General features: G+C 47.2%; 1 protein-coding gene and 2 non-coding genes across 3 annotated transcripts in view; all 3 read right to left on the reverse strand.

Moving 5' to 3' along the window:
- Positions 1-19,573, reverse strand: part of LOC119395053 (phospholipid-transporting ATPase ABCA3-like) — a 263,150-nt gene that overhangs the window by 207,167 nt on the left and 36,410 nt on the right. The window lies entirely within an intron of this gene.
- On the reverse strand, positions 9,961-10,032 carry Trnat-cgu (transfer RNA threonine (anticodon CGU)). Its single transcript has one exon. It is a non-coding gene; the product is annotated as a tRNA-Thr (tRNA).
- Positions 11,025-11,096, reverse strand: Trnat-ugu (transfer RNA threonine (anticodon UGU)). The gene has a single exon. It is a non-coding gene; the product is annotated as a tRNA-Thr (tRNA).

The following is a 19,573-nucleotide window of genomic DNA, read 5'->3' on the forward strand; positions in this document are numbered from 1 at the left end:
CACTATAGCGAAGGGTGAGAAGAGAATTCATCTGTCAGTCAATCTAACGATCTATCGATATCTACACAATTCATCGCACCCCGGCACAAGGAATTTTTCACTACGTGTTGACTGTTCCCCGGTCGCGTCCTTCCTTAAATCACCGCAGTCGCATGAATGCTACTGACGTCGTCGATTTTCCGGTGGTTTTAACTCCATTCGTATTTCAAAGAAAACATTTGCTCTTTATTTAACAGAATTTGAAAACAGCGCGCTCGGACAGCGCAAAATTCGGGTCGCCCAAATCCAGAGTATAAAGGGAGGAGCGAAGCACGATAACATTTGACGGGAGCGTGTAGGAGCAGGCTGACTTTTCAAGAGCTCTTTTATGCACCGCCTTGATCGGCCCTTTCCTCCCTATTTTTCCCACTTCAAACAGATAACATAAATACAGTTTATTAATTCTAATGAATGATGCGATGAGTTTTTTTTTTCTGCGCGCTTTACGTCCACATAAACCTAACTAAAATAACATGCTGTTCTGTGTAAAATAAAGCTGGTCATGTGTTTTATTTCGAAATCGATTATTATTATGATTATTTGCCTCTCCTCACTGCCCATGTTGACCTTTCATGGTAACGACCGTGACCGCAATTGTTGATGATGCTTGCGACATGTTCTGCACCGCCTCTGTTACCAAGCTTCGACACCATAGGAATAGTCCTTCTATGTTGTGTTTCAACATGAAAACAGTGTGACAGAAATGAATATTCTATCTGCTTGCGGAAAACTGGCTTATCATACTATGATATCACTCCTTAAATAAACTTTATGAGCACAACAAGTACATGAAATCAAACACACGAGTTTTACATAAGGGTAGACGCACCAGGCTGTTAAGGATAAAGCTATATGTTTACGTTGCGGTCGCCTTACCGACGATCTTACACGGACTCGACTGAAAAGCGCCCCCACAACATAAAACAAGAAACAAGGCTGTAGCTGAAATCGAACCCACGGCAGTCAAGTGGTGTTGCGCAAAGTCAGGAGGGTGTTTGGAAGAGCTTTGGAAAAAGACAAAATACAGGTGTCATGCCGGGCGGAGAGTGAAATTAACAGACGTATAATACCGCGCGGCAGAACCGTAGAGTCGCGTCAGGCGTCGCAACATGCAGGTGAACTTCGTATCGAATGACTGCATTAAAGCTTCCCACACATTACGAAGGGTTCAACCATCATTCACAAGTAGCATCAGCTATAACAGCAACAAAGTGCGCAGCGTCGTAGTCGTGCGTATTGCCTGACAGAGGCATAGCGGACACACCGATAAGCGTGCACACCTTTTAAGAAGAGAAGGACAGGAAAACCACAAGTAAATCCGTGCAAATTTCATTGTGGCTTCATGCTACCAACGGGTGTTTGTCAATTTCACTTTCTGAGTTCGCATAACCGATTTGAAATACCTTCGAAAAAAAAAAGAAAAAACTGCTTGCATGAGGCGTTCAAAAGGGGTCGAAGCAACAGATTTGCACGTGCCCGTTGCCGCTCATTTGTCTTACACGAGTGCAGCCATGCTATCGTCTTCTTGTGTTCAAGAGCGGAAAACTGCAAATTTTGTTTGTATATTTTGTTTTAAGTGAAGAAAGATATAAACGGGCGCAAACTCTCTGTACTCGGCCCATTTGCACAAAGCAAGTACCGAAATTCAATACATTGAAGCGCGCGGAAGCGGTCGCGCGCATACTGAGCTGCCGAAGTTGTCACTTTGGCAATACAGCATCCAGCGTACCATGTTGGGACCCATGTTGTTCGCAGTCTGGCAAAGAAACGCTGATAATCTCCAATCCTTATCTATGCGGGGCGATGAAAGCTAAAAAGGAGCAATCAACTGAAGTCAAAAGTGAACTGCGGACAACACGCTTACGTTCTTACCCCCCTCCACCGCAACCAGTCGAGCTTTACTGCGTACAGTGACAGCCGACAACGTAGCGGGTGCTAGCCAAGCTCTTAAATATTCTGCCTTTCATCGAAGATATGTCGTTGATTTAGCCAAGCAGCCACAGTTCACCCAGCAGTCAGGGTAAGGTGTATGCTGTAGACACACCCACGACCCATGTACCGAACAAATCCGATATGACCGCCTCCCATACCAAATTTCACTGCTTTCATGCAGTCGTTCTTTGATCTGGTGATTACTACAGAGTTTCTGACCGTTTATATATCGGTTTTAGCAGGCGCAGAATATTAGTAAGTCGTTTTGCAAGTTGAAGTAGCTCGGCTGGTCACAATCCGATGTTGGAAAATTGAGTCACCTGAGAGAGTGCCAGTATATCCATGCAACATGCTTTAAGAAGTGCGTTTGCATGCAATTCATACAACCTGGGACCACTCGCGCTGCTCCTCAATGCCTGTGGGGCAGAGCTGTCCCAACAGGCAGTATTCGTACGGTTTCCTGAATCCATGTCCCACTACCCATATTACAAATTACTCTGCCCGAAGGCTAATGACGTTAACGCATCATTGTTTTCAAGATTCCATTAGAATTACCCTTCAGTTCTTTGAGACGGTCGGAGATTGCCCAGTAGTTTTTCTGGCCGTTTCTCACTTCATTCGTCAATCGTCAGCTAATGTTTACTTGCAATATCATGCTGGGACATTCATATTTCCTGGCCAGGTTTTCAAATCGCGAGCAAAATTAGTATTGAGTCACGATTGGCTCACAATGCCCGTGCATGAAGTTTTGTTATTTATTTACGCTTATTTATTTCATCATTTTAGGGATTTCCTCAGTTTATGAAATGAAGCAGTCATATTGTATTTGTGCACTACAAATGTATTCATTGCGTGGCAGTCGTGCTAACATACACCTGTTTCAGAGCAAGTTTCGATTGCGATTGATTTTGTTTTTGTGATTAAAAAATCGGTGATTTCTGCGCACTTCAGGCACCATTATATATGAAATGATGAAGGAGAAAGCCTATGAGTATACTTTAGCGACACTATTAAGCTGTATACCACCCGATTCATGTCCCATTGCACGGGCTGCACTGGTGCACAAAGCAGCCGACCAACCAACCAACATTCGGGCTCAAGCCAGAGGCCGAGTTTTCACTATGAGCTTAGCATAGCACTCGTGTTTTAATCACGACATAATGCAGTAGCGCTTAGTTTGAGTGCATGAAATTCCAAACATTACAGGAGCTATTTCAATGAAACTTCACCGCAATATTTCCTAGCGCGATTTAACTAACTATCTGTATTGAGCGAGAAATGAAAAATTCGTCGATTTATCTACCTGTGGTAGAGCTTCGTGACTTATCAGTAGGTTATCGTTCGTAGCATTTAATAATTTTCGTGCTACAACCGCAAAACCACGGACGACGGTTTCCAAACCAAAAGCACGACCGACCCTTGTCTCTGTATTTCGACTCCTCTCCTGCCCTGAACGCGTTACTGCAAATGAAATCGAACTTCATCACACGTGCTTTTTCGCTCTTGTACTTGAAATGACGACCGCTTCTTAATATGCCTATTTTATCGAGACAGTAAGCGTTTTATGTCCGGTTCACCATTCATGCAAAAAAAAGGCATAATAAAATGTCAGGGAACAAGCCATCTCAGCCCAACATGCTAAAAAACTGACATATGTTCATACCCACCCACATGAATTTATGTAGAACAGCTATTACAAATAGGAAATGCTGGGGATGGTACAGGAAAGAAGATGTTGAGGACCCTGAAACTGAGGACTCGTACGGGTACCATATTAGAGGCAGACATCCGTTCCTTGTCTTGCCAGACAACAATCCTTGTGTTCAAAATGGATAAAAGGCAGCTATTTCAACGCACCCTCAAAAGACTGCAGGGGTGTGCGAAGACGCAGTAATGCAAAGGCTATTTTTAAGGTGAAATTTGCTTTGAAGGGGTCATGAAGCAACCTTCGCACTTGGTGGTCAAACACATACAACGGAAAACATTCGCTCCGGTGAACATCTCAGCCAAATCTCGCAGTCGTCCGTGGCAAGCAGCGTTTACAAGCGAAGCGAGACGTTGCCATTCTCAAGTGCGCTCTCTTCATACAAAGGCCCGTCCTCACTATGTACAGCTGCAGCTGTATGTCGTCAAAGAGCAGATTGCTGCTGTTGGTCGATAGCGGACGTAAACCAAGAACGATGTCTAAATCAAATACGCTTCTTCCCACAGGGTGCCACTACGTGCTGGCGCCGCGCTACATATATAGTCGGCTGACGTTGCACAGTAGCCACATTTGCATGCAGATCGAGGAATCGCAAAGGGAGAGAGCGATAGCATCAAGGTGATGGTGTGTCGAGGTTTAGGAAAGGGTGCTCAAGTTCATGATGCGCGTAGACATACCTTCTTTCCCCCGTGCCATCCCTCTTTGTGTAATTTTCAGCGCACTGGTCTGGAGTGGACGAGAGAAGAGACAAAGCGCGTGAAATGCGCGAAAAAGCCCTGTTACTCCGCTCGTTCTTGACGGATTGGACAAATTTTTGCGGCAATCGATTCGGAAGGCAATAAACACCGATAGTGTGGGGTCATTCGATGATTACTTGGAAAAGTGGCACACGACACTTTTTCAGTGACTCATCAGACACTGACCTTGAAGTCAGTGTCTGATGGATGACTGGCTGAAACCAACAAGGGAACAAAAACACACACAAGGTTGACAGGATTGAGCTCGAAATCTTGGGTTGCCGGAGTGTCACTTATTGCTAACATCGCCAAGTTTTACATTTTACGGGAAGAATGAGCTGCCATTAAGGCCCGCATGACATAAATGAGAGGGTATTAAACAACGAATATTGCTTTGGCCACAGGCGCTTTCCTAATTCTTAGCCTCCCCAGTGACGCCAACCATCGTTGCCGCTATAGCTCAGTGGCCGAGCGCTGGTCTTGTAAACCGGTGGTCGTGAGTTTGATCCGCACTGGCGGCTGCTTCCTTCTTTTTTCTCTCCAAATCACGCCGAAGTGGATCACAGGAAAGGTTTTTTTTCTACTGTGTTTATCGATGAATCAGCTGTACGGAAAGGAAGCGACGGCATTCGACTCATTGCGGTCGGTGGCACAGCTGAAGAACCAATTACGTTTTACTCAACGGCGCAACGCCATATCTATTACAGGGGCTGCCGCGGCCGTTTCTCAATAAATAGACTGCACTTTCGGCATTCCTTTATGTCCACTCATTTCTAGTATTTGATAAATTAGTACTAATCGTGTAAGCAAGGCGCTTTTCTGCTTATATGAATGTTGGATGACTGCTGCCCCTTCGCAATATTGAGCTGCGGCTAACCTAGACGAAAAAAATCTGCATCAACGCATCTTTCCCCCCAAGAAAACACGAGATACGCTCTTGTTGGACGACGTCAATTGTATCTGCGTTTATTTTACCGTTACTTCCGTGCATTCAGCCACCGACCCTAATTTTGAATGCAAACGAAACCACGGCCGGTTACATTTCACGCACTTTCGGCATCGCCTATTCGCTAAAGAATGCGTAAGAATGCCGCGCTTGCCATACACGCCGTTATAGCTCGGTGGCAGAGCGGCGGCCTCGAAAACCAGCGGTTGTGAGTTAATCACCACTGGCGGCGGTGCATTTTTCAGCGCAATGACTGCACATGTTTTTTAAACTGTTGTTGATGTCGAAAGTGAAACTGTCATTGCTTTATAGTGGAAATCAGGGAAAGTTACTACAAAAGGTAAATTCACGTGCGACCCTAAAACCTACATCTCTGCGCTAGAAAGGGGCAGTCGGTGTAAATACTGTACGCTAGAAAAAGTGTAACGCCGTTCAGATACCGCTTGAACAACCATAACTTTCATGCTGTCATCCTTCGTAATATTCGGCTATCGAAAATTCTCCTCATCACGAGAGAATAATTTTATCAAGTCATCGCAGTCATCGTTCAGCCTGCTTTCTGTTCCCATCTTTAAAAGGAATATTAATTTATACCTTTAAAGCGACGAGGTCTCGTGTCATTGAGTATTTCGACAAATTTTCCCTTCTACCCGTTCAGTTTGCGAAATCCTCGTTACTTTCGTCGCCCCTAATTATAATAAAAATAATTGTTGGTGTTTAACGTCCCAAAACCACGATATGATTATGAGCGACGCCGTAGTGGAGGGCTCCGCAAATTTTGACCACGTGGGGTTTTTTAACGTGCACCTAAATCTAAGCACGCGGGCCTCAAGGATTTCCGGCTCCATCGAAGATGCAGCTGCCGCGGCCGGGATCCAATCCCGTGACATGCGGGTCAGCAGTCGAGGAACATATATCTACTGGATCGCGTGGCCGGTGATCCCTAATTATTATATAACATTTTCCCATCACTTTTTGTAGGTATGATGACAAGATGTGTGGACGCCTACTTGTCTACGGCACATGCTCATTGATTTGATGTCATCTCTTGCGTTCACATGTTGATAATGGATTGCATCAGTGGCACATGTTCATTCCCGCTTATTCTCGGCCGAATGCATTCGTTTGCATTTACGTTGTCTCCTTTTTTTTGCACCGTCACTTGTCCTGTTTGCATGTTTTTAGCAATTCCTTTTCAAGCCAGCGACGCAGCTGCGATAACGTTATTGTTACGTCATGTGCCACTACCTTTGAAGATACGCATCATTCGGTGGACGTCAGTAATTGTGAGAAACTTACTATTTGAGTTAGTAATTGTGAGAAACTTACATAGTAATAAACTAAAATTGTGCGATAAACTTTTTAATTAGCGAGGTCTGGCGATCATTGCCAATGGCAAGCTTGTAGCCTCGGAGACGGCAATACCGTATCAGTTTTTAAAGCAAAGCTAAAGTCATTCTTTGACGCCCTGCAGGCTGCGAAAATGTTGTTTTACCTGCAGGAAACGGAAAGTAGTTGCGCAAGGAACACCGAAAATATAGTGCGGACGCAATGTCCGCTGGTGTCGAGTTGCAATGACTCACGCTCGATATTGACGTTGTATTTTTCCTAGCTGGGAAGCCTTCACACTAAGCGTAGGCAGAAGCCAGCGTTACCATTTGCATGTTTGCTGGGAGTAAGAAACAGGCTGTCATCAACTACGCGGCCGCACCTTTTGAGAGCCCCGACTGGCATTGCCGACCATTCTACTTTCCATGTTTCCGCCACTTTTGACGTGTCTACGGGACAAGCTAGATGTGAAACGTCACCATCCATTAATTTATTTTAGATGCAAAGCATCTTATGGCGCAGTTCAATCCGGTGGTGGTGTGCGGCTTCTTCTTAAGTGGTTCAGAGGAAAGGAAAAAGGCACCTAATTTCTGCAGCCCAATAGGTAGCACGGCGCAGTGCCTATAGGGGAGGGGGGATGAGGGAAAAACAGAAATAGAAAAGAGAAAAGAGAAGGGATAGAGTTAGATGTAGCACGCACCCGCACGACACGTAAGCGATGCAGTGAAGCCGCAGCAGTCCGATGCTGCAGGCAATGTTTGCGAGAGTTCCAGGTGGGCGTCTCGAAGTAAGGGGCAGGTAGCCCCTGCTGCACGTCACTTAATCCTTCTTGGGGGCACCGGGCTGCACGCCAGCTGCTTGGAGGCAGACAGCACGCATGGGGTGGCCTTCGGGGAGGTAGTTTCCCACCTCCCGAAGCGCGGCAAGAAGGCTAGTGATAGGGCATCCCGGGGGTCCTCGGAGGGCTCAGCGGGTGGCGCGGCAGGCGGGCTCGAGATCGGGGAGCTCGCCGGTAGTAGGAGGGATCGGCGCGGCGCAGGAATAGGGCGCTGCAAGCCGGGATCCGTGGTGTCACTCTCGGGAAGGTTGGTTTTCACCGCAGCAGCATAGGAGCGCACCTCACGGGACTCCTCGCGTACTGCGGCTTTGACCGCCCGTCTCGAGAGCGCCGTAGGAGCGACGGCCATCAGCGTGGCCACTCTCCTTTCCTCCTGCCAGCGAGGGCAGGTGGGGTTGTCGGCTGCGTGTCTCCCTCTGCAGTTGACGCAGCGAGGACGGCAGACGGCGGTGGCCTGATGATGTTGGCCGCATGTGAGGCAGTTGCCGACACGCTCGCATGCCTCGGCGACGTGCCCGAGGCGCCCGCATTGTCGGCACTGGATGGGACGCGGTCTGGCATGCCGTACTCGAAGCCAGATCCCGCAGAGGGAGACGCGCTCGGGTGGTTGGCTGCCGGCAAACTGCAGCCGCACCGTGCTGCCCTGCCTGGTCGCCGCAACCACCGGGACCGTCGATGTGATGCCCTCGAGCAGCTGCTTGTCCGAGGGCTCGCCGTCAACGCCGTGCACGAAGCCGACGCTCGTGCGCCGATCCGCAGGCACCCTGGCGGTGACGGGAATGCCGTTGAGCTCCTTGATGGTCAGGAGCTCTGACAAACACGGCTGCGTCGATGCGTCTGCAGCCACGATGTTGCGGCGGTGGTTGATGCGCACCGCCACGACATCAGGCCGCATAGCAAACGCCGCCGCGAGAGTCAGGCGTGGCGATCCCTTGAAGGTACCGCCAGGGGCTGAGGGACGGTACAAAACAGTCCCCGCGACTGCCGGATCAGTCGCAATAGCAGCGGCCGCCAGCGCCTTCGCCCTCCGTTGTGCTGCCTTGGAGACGACCGTCACGAAGTCTTCCTCGGCAGGCGGTGGGTGCGGCGCGGTGACCGTGGTGTTTGCGGGCCTCGGAGCTGCCGGGGCCACTGTTGTTGATGGCTCGAACACGCGCTGCTTCCGTCGGCGCTTGGAGCGTGTTTTCCGCTGTCCTCGGCGCCTTTTCCCGCCGACGATCCTGATGGGGGCCGCAGGGGTAGCAGCCACACTATCGCCGGTGGTCTCAGACGGGAGGGGAGCAGTGGGGGGTGCAGCAACGCACACCGAGTCGTCCCGCGTCGAGGGGGAACCGTCGGGTGTGTCTCCTGCAGTTGCGTCTTTGGTTGGCTGCTTGCGCGGGCATTCCAAAGGGTCGTCGTCGCGTCCCCGCTTTCGCGAGGCCGCTGTAGTGTCCATCTCCACAGCTTCCGCAGTCGAGGAGTCGACCGTGCTGGCCGTGGTTGTAGCGGCCGGCTCGGGAAGGTCAGGGGAGGCTGGAGGTGCATCTAGCAGCTGCTGCTGCCGTTGTTGTTGTTCTGCTAACTGCTGCTGTTGTTGTTGCGCTTGCAGCCGTAGTTGGCGCGCTTTCAGCGCGCTCTCGCGCTCCCAATTTAGTCGGGCCTTTGCGCGCTGGTAATCCGACAAGCCTGAGAAGTCGGGTGCGGATTCACCCATCGCAGATTAGCGTGGTGGGTTCTGCGGTAAGCTGAACGGCCGGGTGGCTGTTCACGAGAGACAGGAGCTCTCGTTCGAGGCGGCCAAGCGGTGGGACATGTCGTGCGCACGTCAGTTCGCCACGGCTGCCCAAACGGAACTCCGGTGTGCGGCGTGACCACCCATACTGCGCATGCGGACACCCTCTCCACTCGAAATCTCTCGCTCTCCCCCTCCCCGTCTCCTGCGCAATGCGAGCGCCAGCGCATGCGCGTCTCCTCCCCCCCTCTCTCCTCTCCTACGCTTCCCTCCTCGCGCGCCTGTCGACCACGTTCCCCGCTCGCCCTGTGAGAATTAACGGCCAGGCTAGAGGGAAGACACGACGCGCGTAGCGTTCCTCTTCGCGTTCCACGACGCGAGGTCGGTAGCATACCCAACGAACGCCAACGGAACGCGATCGTGCAAGTGCTCCGGCACTTGCACGATCGCGTTCCCCTTTAGCGGGAGATTGTGTAATTTTTATTAGAATCATCTGCTGTTCGCTTATAATCGCTGCTTGCCAGGGAGCTCGTTAGATTGAAGACGGCACAAAACCAACATAGCCCGGTGGCATATCTGACTGCTGATATACAACGAGCGGCCATGATCGAGGGCATTACATTCTCTTTAGAGGTGCATCTTTATATGAAACATTCAAGGGTAAGGAGCTATTTAACAAAAAAAAAAAAATATCTGAAGCGATTGCTAAAAAAAAAGCACTGCCGCCAGTGAGGTTTGAACTCACAACCACTGGTTTACGAGACTAGCGCTCTACCACTGAGCTATAGCGGCGACGACGGTAACTGTCTGTATCTTCACACGCTGTTTATTGAATCAGCAACGGTGAAAGAACAATGTAATTGGCGGAAGTACAGGTTCATACGACATGGCGGGGAGGGGGGCTGTGTAAGTGGAATGCATAGCACTCAGAAAACGAAATAAAATATAAAATGCAAGTACAACTGGCATCGTAAAAGAAGGGCATAATGTGCTTCTGGAGAAACAAAGAAGACGTTTTCGTATGAGTTCCGAGTTTGGAGGCCACCCGCTCAATCTGACTTTCTACTGCTGGAGTATAAGGCTTATAATGGGTAAAAAAAATTGGGGAGTCTAAGGCCTATAGTATTGAAGGAATGCTGGAGTCTAAGCCTTATCATAGGTCAAAGATAACTTATAGCCATACACGATCTGTTACTGCAAGGCAATGCTCACAAATGTAACGACTACTGACGATCTGTCCTGGTATATACAAGATGAGCATTTATGCCATTGCGTATTGAGGGCACAATGGCGGCTCCGTTCTCTGCCAGGCGGCCGCATTTTAATGGGGAAACAACGCGACCGCCTCTCGCACAACACGCTAACATAGTACGCGTTGGCTAGACGGTAAGGAAACTGAACAGTTGTCAACATTATTTTGAGTCCTTGGTTTCGGCCTCGGCTCATAAGTCATAAGGAACTCAAAATTTTCTTTCTGCGTAGGCAATTACATTACTAGCAATAATTAAGAAATTCCGCCGAGGTGCACATCAGCACGTAATGTGTCAGGCCGCTAACCTCAAGCGCGTGGGTTTGATTCCCAGCCATGGCGGCCGCTTTTCGATTGGGCGAAATGTAAAGGACATCCGTTCGCCTATATTTAGGTTCACGTTGAAGAAAACCCAGATTGGCCAATCAATACGGAGTACCCCGTTACGGTGTGCCTCATAATGACGTCGTCCTCTTCACACGTCAAAACCTAGCAATTATGATTAAAAACAAAAATAAATATCTTAAATAACAACAGCCGCCAGTGAGGATCGAACTCACGACCGCTTGTTTACAAGACCAGCGCTTTGCCACTGAGCTGTAGCGGCGACGATGGCAGGTGCCGCTATTGTACGCGTTGGTTAGCGAAGGGACGTTAGTAAATGTGCAAATAAGAAATGCCCATCCCACTTAACGTAACTTCCATTGGTTAAAAAGCACTCTATTTGCCGTATTAGGAGGAACATGTGGCTTGGTGCTAACTTACATTATAAACTCGTCAATTTTAGCACTAAAGAATACTTATTGATTCTGTATGTGAGATATTCAGCACCATCCTATAGAATGCAATATTTTGCTTCACTGCTCTTTTTAACTTATTCTGCTCTCACAAAATAGAATTTACAAAAGTAGGGTACGGCGGTGTGCTGTCGCCTATTACTCAATTAGAACAGTTAAACGTACTCGTGGTAACTAAGGGACAAGTTCACGGTGTTAACGACTCCGTATAAACGGCGCGCGCACGGAATCAAACCCCAGACTTGCGAACTATCATAAGCGACCACTTGGTGTCCCAATGCATTTCACGAAAAGGGAAGCACTCGCTCGACTCCCTTGCTGTTTATTTCACCCGCATGGCTCTATGGTAGTGTCCGTTCTTTACGTATTTTTTCTTCCTCTAAGGTATTACTTTGAATCTCTCACTTTATTTATGCTGCCATTTCTGGGGCGTTATGTGCTGGCAGGTGTAAGGAAAACTTGAGACGTGCTCGCTACATGCTCAAGTGCACATTTACCACAGAGTTGCCAGATGCTACCGAGCGAACAAACAAACAATCATGCCGAAAAAAGACCAAACAAAGTGGCCCGACTTTCGTGAAGAAGCCCAAAAGAGCGTAAAATTAATACTTTTCCCATTCTTGAAAATATTTTTATTCATAATGAAAAAAAAAATTCACACAGATAGGAAGGTCCGGAATTGAAAAAATCACTTAAGTCATTTTTTACAGCGAAAATATGCGCAACTATGAACGAAAGCACATATTTACTTTTTTAACATTGTCTCCAGGGTCTCCATTTGGTTAAATGCACGTTTGCCAATGCATGATTAACGTTACTAGTTCATTGCCCCAACGTATGTTTGACTTCAACACTCATCTACTAAAAGTCATCGACAAATGCACTATTAGCAAACGACAAACGCGCTATCGGTGAGGGTTATGATCACTAAAGTACCTTAATTATTTGCTGCGAAAATTCAAGTGAGCCTCGAAAACGGGATAAGCGACTGGAAAATCTACAAACGACACGGCAAAAAAAGAAGCCCAAATCCGCTTAATATTAGCAGGAATGGCAACCCTCAATTGTAACAGCAATTGCCAGCTAATGGAAGTCAATGTCTGTCAACAAGGACTTGTTGTTGAGCAAATTAGTAGAGCATTTAAAAAAAATATTAGAGCGCAAACACACCGACATTCACACACGCACACACCCCCACATTCAGACACCAAACCCGTACAGCGCTCTACGAAGGCGCTGTACGTGTGTGAACGTGCCTTGCGTTTCTAAGCGCGAAGCACTCTTGACGCTTGTTCTGTCGTCTCGTGTCGTCGCTTGGCATCATGCACATAATACGTAAATATGTCAAAACAACGCGCTACAGATTGTGGCGTACAAAAAAAGTGAGAACGACGGGTCACAGTGAAGATCAGTATTTACACGACAGAAGGCTCTAGCTGACGGTCCATCTTTGTCGGACGAAGAGCGTCGCACGCGCTGCTCTTGCCCTGAGCCACGTGCGCGCCTGCTTCGCCTTTCTTCAGGCCACAGACCGTTTCTCACGAGTCGGCTTTCGCCTCTTTTTAGGACGCGATGTCACCACAAAGAAAATACGAAAATAGGCCAAAAGAGGGCGCCACGGGTCAACTCAATACCAAGATATGTCAAGAGAGGGCGCGACTGTATCACAACTAAATGTTTCTTTTCACGCCATGGACGGCGAGCAGGCTGCACGTTTGGAACTCTAGCGCACTTCACCGTGAACGCTGGCGTCGCCGAAAAGCTAATTCGTCTGTCCGAGCCAGCGAAGCGCCAGGGAATGCGAGGTTATAACCCTCAAATTCGAAAGACTCGAAGGCAAGCCAAGCGTCAGCAGAGGCAGGAAAATCCTGAGATCTGCTCCGCAGCTTGTACAATTTTCACGGTGTGGAACTGGCGCGAGTTTTTCCAAGTGTGTGAGCAAACCATCGTCCGACTCAACGAGAAAACAGTCCGTCCGTTAAGGCTATCATCGCAAAAAAAAGAAAGGTCAATACAAATTAAATTTACTTGGCGGAGTGGTGTTTAAATAGGACCCTCACGCTCCGAAGGCGATTGAGTGTTCTAACGGCTACATCACCCACCCACAGTTCCAAAATATTATTGTATCAGGACCATATAAATACTTAGTACCCGCGATGGAACACAAACATTAAAGGACAACGCTTTCTACGAATAGTACATTAAACTGCACAGTAGTCGAATAACAGACATCTGCAGGATAAGATATAAAGCCAACATAGAAGATTGTAGAGATCAGGAAAATCCCAACTTTTAGAAAATTTGACGTCCGACGCGCGTGTCTGTGGTGGCGGTATGACCGTGCCGTTGCATACGCTGACAAGCGCTTGCAAGATGAGAGAAGCCATGTGAATGCCGCCAGAAATCAGCGTTCTAGGGAAGGATATACAACCTAGAACAAAACTCTATGCTTACACGCCACGTCCACGAGTGCCATAGGAGACTCTGCATTAATTTTATTTTTAGTGATCTAAAGAAAATTGCCACTATAAACGCACATTGCTTGCGTATCACAATGCGCCGTGAACATATTTATGCTCATGGGTTCGATATTAGAGTGACAGGAACATACTGTAACATTGTAACGCCGAATATATAGGGAATATATTCAGCGTTGCGTTAATTTCAGAAATCGATACCTGCCTTACGGATATGGTATAGATGTGTTTAAAATTTGCGGCTGGTAGCCCAATTGTAAACATATTTCCTTCTTAAAGGTCAACGAATGGGGTGGCGAATATAGGAAAGTTTGCAGTGTTTCAGAAAGAAGAGTTGCGCAATTCAAACAGCTTGCAGCACTTTACATTCCTGCCTTTTCAGCATCGCAAGAAATATATGCTTGCGCGTAAAGCCTGGAACGAGCGTTACCGACCTGGCATCGTGCAGTTTTCCTTAATTAGAACCTAGGGATTGTGGTTTTTCAACCTTTGTAGCGGTGTCGGTTAGCATACCTAAAAACGCGCAGTAGCGGAAGTTCCGATCACCGTCGCATGCGGGAGAGTCACGTGGCTAGTCCACAAACGTCATGAATGACGTCATTGGTACAGCAAAACGTTGCTGTTAACCGTAGGTGTGGCAGTAGCGACGCTGTCAAAAAAATGGGAAACAAGAAGCGGCCTGCCGTAGGTTATGTCGCCCCCCCCCCCTTCCCATCTACACACACAAGTCCAACGACACGTACCGAACAGCGACACTGGCAAAATAGTGATAGTTACGCTTCGCCAGGTGGAACCTTACTCCTGCAATAAAATTTTGGCGGCGGTATGACGTCAGACTTGACGCTGCTGCGTGTAACTCTTCAGCTAGTGACATCACCGGACGTTCTGCTACCGTGCTATTTAGGGTATGAAAACACTCCATAGTGGAGGGTAGGGTGAGAAGAGAATTAATCTGTCAGTCAGTCTAGCCATCCATAGGCGTGCGCACAGGGGCGGCAGGGGGGGGGGCCCTAATCACCTAAAAGGGGGGCGCAAAATCTGCCCCGTACCTTGAAATAGTAGGGTGGGGGGGCGCTGCGATGAACCTTTGCCCTCCCTGATGGGGAACCCTGCGCACGCCTATGTAGCCATCTATCAATGTCTACACTATTCATCGCACCCCGCCATAGGAATTTTTCACCACGTGTTGACTGTTCCTAAGCCGGTCGCGTCGTTCCTTAAATCACCGCAGTCGCATGAATGCCACTGACGTCGTCGATTTTCCGGTGGTTTTAACTCCATTCGTATTTCAAAGAAAACATTCGCTCTTTATTTAACAGAACTTGAAAACAGCGCGCTCGGACAGCGCAAAATTCGGGTCGCCCAAATCCAGAGGATAAAGGGAGGAGCGAAGCACGATAACATTTGACGGGAGCGTATAGTTGCAGGCTGACCTTTCAAGAGCTCTTTTATGCAGCGCCTTGATCTTCCCTTTCCTCCCTATTTTTCCTTCTTCAAACAGATAACAGAAAGACAGTTGATTAATTCTAATGAATCATGCAATCAGTTTTTTTCTGCGCGCTTTACGTCCACATAAACCTAACTAAAATAACATGCTGTTGTGTGTGAGATAAAGCTGGTCATGTGTTTTATTTCGAGATCGATTATTATTAGGATTATTTGCCTCTCCTCACTGCCCATGTTGTCCTTCCATGGTGACGACCGTGACCGCAATTGTTGATGATGCTTGCGACATGTTCTGGACCACCTCTGTTCCCAAGCTTCGACACCGTAGGAATAGACCTTCTATGTTGCGTTTCAACATGAAAACAGTGTGACAGAAATGAATATTCTATCTGCTTGCGGAAAACTGGCTTATCATACTATGATATCATTCCTTAAGTAAACTTTATGAGCGCAACAAGTATATGAAGTCAAACACACGAGTTTTACTTAAAGGTAGAAGCATCACACTATTAAGGCCCACGCTATATGTTTAAGTTTGCGGTGGCCTTACCGACGATCTTGCACGGAGTCGAATGAAAACCGTGCGTTCGCAACAAAAAAGAAGCGCTCGGCACTGTTCCGATAAAAAGCAAAAACAAGAAACAGGGCTGTACCTGAAATCGAACCCACGGCAGCCAAATGTTCTTGCGCAGAGTCAGGACAGTGTTTAAAAGGGCTTTGGAAAAAGACAACATACACAGTCATGCCGGGCGGAGAGTGAAATTAACACACGTATAATACCGCGCGGCAGAACCGTAGAGTCGCGTCAGGCGTCGCATCATGCAGGTGGACTTCGTATCGAATGACTGCATTAAACCTTCCCACAGATTACGAAGGGTTCAAGCGTCACTCATAAGTAGCATCAGCTAGAACAGCAACAAACTGCTGAGCGTCGTAGTCGTGCGTATTCCCTGACAGACGCATAGTGCGTACTTTGATAAGAGTGCGCACCTTTTAAGAAGAAAAGGGTAGGCAACCCACAGGGAAATCCGTACAAATTTCATTGTGGCTTCGTGCTACCAACGGGTGTTTGTCAATTTCACTTTCTGATTCTAAAAAGACAGGTCGTGCAAACACGGACACAATAAAGAAGTCAGGACAGAACAAACGCCTACTAACAACTGAATAGATGCACAACGGGGGAGCAGAAAGAAGGTACGAAAGCTTATCTGCGCATGCCCATGCAATAGGCGAACCTATCCATCCGGCACGCGTGGGGGCCTACGCGAAAGATATCCGTTAAGGCATTTGATTTCATCTTTATGCAAGTTAATCGACGGTTGGCTCACGCATGCGCTACCACTACTCTTGATATGCCGTGCCTCAATCATCAGACGCGTTTCTTCGTTCCTATGTTGGTACAAAACTGCGCATTCATTGAATTTTGGCGTGCATTTACACTCTCGACAATGTAACGATAGATTAGAAGGTGAGCCACCGGTTAGTGATCTTTTATGCTCTAATAATCTCTGGTTAATGCAGCGCCCCGTCTGTCCTACGTAGAAGCGGCCGCAGCTGAAAGGAACCTTACACACCATACTTGCACGGCTATCAGTGAATTTGTTTGTGTGTTTTACGAAACAAATATCGGTTCACTTCTTGTCTTTTACTCTCTCATTCTTCCTTTGCACAGCGGCACATATCTTACCTAGCTTATTGGCAGCCGTGAAAACAACATTAACGCCGTATCTATTTCCTACTTTCTTTAGCCTGTGAGATACGCAATGAATGTACGGTATACCTACGGCACGTTTCTTCCTATCGCTTTCTGCAACCATGCTCGGACTTAACATAATGGACTTCTTCAAACGCTCAGCGACAGTGGCCACTGCATCACGGGGATAACCTACATCTAAAAAACGCGTAAGCTGCGTGTTAACCCTATCACTCATTTTGTACTCACACGACTTGGTGAGGGCAGACTTAAGGCAAGACATGGTGATACCGTTTTTTACAACCTTCGAGTGCCTCGACAAAAAATTTAATAGCGGTTTTGAAGATCTAGGAGCATACTGCAAGCACACGTGGTTCTTCTGAAACGTTAAGGAAATGTCTAGAAATTGTGTTCCATTATTCTAAGGCAACTCTTTAGTAATGTTCAGCCCTTCTCCATTTAATTCAAATTTTTCGCTCACTGAGGTTACCACGTTTTAACCAGAAATTATTAGAACATATACGATTACTAACCGCAGGCTCACCTTCTAACCTATCATTACATTGTCGAGAGTGTAAATGCACGCCAAAATTCAATAACTGCACAGTTTTGTACCGACATAGGAATGAAGAAACGCGTTTGATGATTGAGGCATGGCATATCGAGAATAGTGGTAGCGCATGCGTGAGCCAACCGTCGATTAACATGCATAAAGATGAAATAAGATGCCTTAACATTTATCTTTCGCGTAGGCTGCTACGCGTGCCGGATTGATAGGTTCGCCTATTGCATGGGCATGCGCAGATAAGTTTTCTTGCCTTCTTCCTTTTCCGCCGTTGTGCCTTTATTCAGTTGTTAGTAGGCGTTTGTTGTGTCCTGACTTCTTTCTTGTGTCCGTGTTTGCAAGTCCTCTCTTTTTAGAATGAATACTTACCAACTAGCTCAGCTCTCTGTTATTCTACGCTTCACTTTTTGAGTTGGCATAACCGAGTTGCAATACCTTCGGAATAAAAAAAGAAAAAACTGCTTGCATGAGGCGTTCAAAAGGGGTCCAAGCACAACATATGAACTTCAATAACATTTGCTGGCAGGCTAGTTGGTGATGCATTGTTCATGGGTAAAATTCAGCACAAACCAGACGATTAACACAAGACACTCTGTCCCGTGTCTTCCTTGTGTTAATCGTCTGGTTTGTGCTGTATTTTACCCATGAACAAAACACATGCACGTGCCCCTAGCCGCACATTTGTCTTACATGAGTGCAGCCATGCTATCGCCCTCTTGTGTTCAAGAGCGGAAAACTACCGATATTGTTTTTATATTTTGTTTTAAGCGAAGAAAAAAATAAATGGGCACCAACACTCTGTAATTGGCCCAGTTGCACAAAGCAAGTACCGAAGCTCAATACCTTGAAGCGCGCGGAAGCGGTCGTGCGCAAACTGAGCTGCCCAAGTTGTCACTTTGGCAATACAGCAACCAGCGTCGCTTTAGTTACCCAAGTTGTTCGTAAGTCTGGCAAAGAAACGCTGATAACTTCCAAACTTATCTATGCGGGGCGAAGAAAGCTAAAAAGTAGCAATCAACGGAAATCAAAAGTGAACTGTGGACAACACGCTTACGTTCTTACCCCCCTCCACCGCAGCCAGTCAGGCATTACTGCGTACAGTGACAGCCGACAACGTAGCGGGTGCTAGCCAAGCTCTTAAACATTCCATCTTTCATCGAAGATAGGTCGTTGCTTTAGCCAAGCAGCCACAGTTCACCCAGCAGTCAGGGTAAGGTGTATGCTTTAGGCACACCCACGACCCATGTACCGAACAAATCCGATGTGACTGCCTCCCATATCAAATTTCACTGCTTTCAAGCAGTCGTTCTTTGATCTGGTGATTACTACAGAGTTTCTGACCGTCTATATATCGATTTTAGCAGGCGCAGAATATTAGTAAGTTGTTGCAAGTTGAAGTAGCTCGGTTGGTCACAATCCGATGTTGGAAAATTGAGTCACCTGAGAGAGTGCCAGTATATCCATGGAACATGCTTTAAGAAGTGCGTTTGCATGCCACTCATGCCACCTGGGACCACTCGCGCTGCTCCTCAATGCCTGTGGGGCAGAGCTGTCCCAACAGGCAGTATTCGTACGGTTTCCAGAATCCATGTCCCACTACCCATATTACAAATTACTGTGCCCGAAGGCTAATGACATTAACGCATCATTGTTTTGAAGATTTCATTAGAATTACACTTCAGCTCTTTGAGACGGTCGGAGATTGCCCAGTAGATTTTCTGGCCGTTTCTCACTTCATTCGTCAATCGTCAGCTGGTGTTTACTTGCAATATCCTGCTGGGACATTCATATTTACTAGCCAGGTTTTCGAATCGCGAACAAAATTAGTATTGACTGACGATTGCCTCACAATGCCAGTGCAGGAAGTTTTGTTATTTATTTACGCTTATTTATTTCTTTATTTTAGGGATTTATTCAGTTTATGAAATGAAGCAGTCATATCGTATTTGTGCACTACAAATGTATTCATTGCATGGCAGGAAACTGAGTCGTGCTAAAATACAGCTGTTTCAGAGCAAGTTGTCGATTGCAATCGATTTTGTTTTTGTCAATAAAAAATCGGTGATTTCTGCGCACTTCAGGCACCTATATATAAGAAATGATGAA

This window comes from Rhipicephalus sanguineus, chromosome 5, assembly GCF_013339695.2.
Source record: "Rhipicephalus sanguineus isolate Rsan-2018 chromosome 5, BIME_Rsan_1.4, whole genome shotgun sequence".
NCBI lineage: Eukaryota > Metazoa > Arthropoda > Arachnida > Ixodida > Ixodidae > Rhipicephalus > Rhipicephalus sanguineus.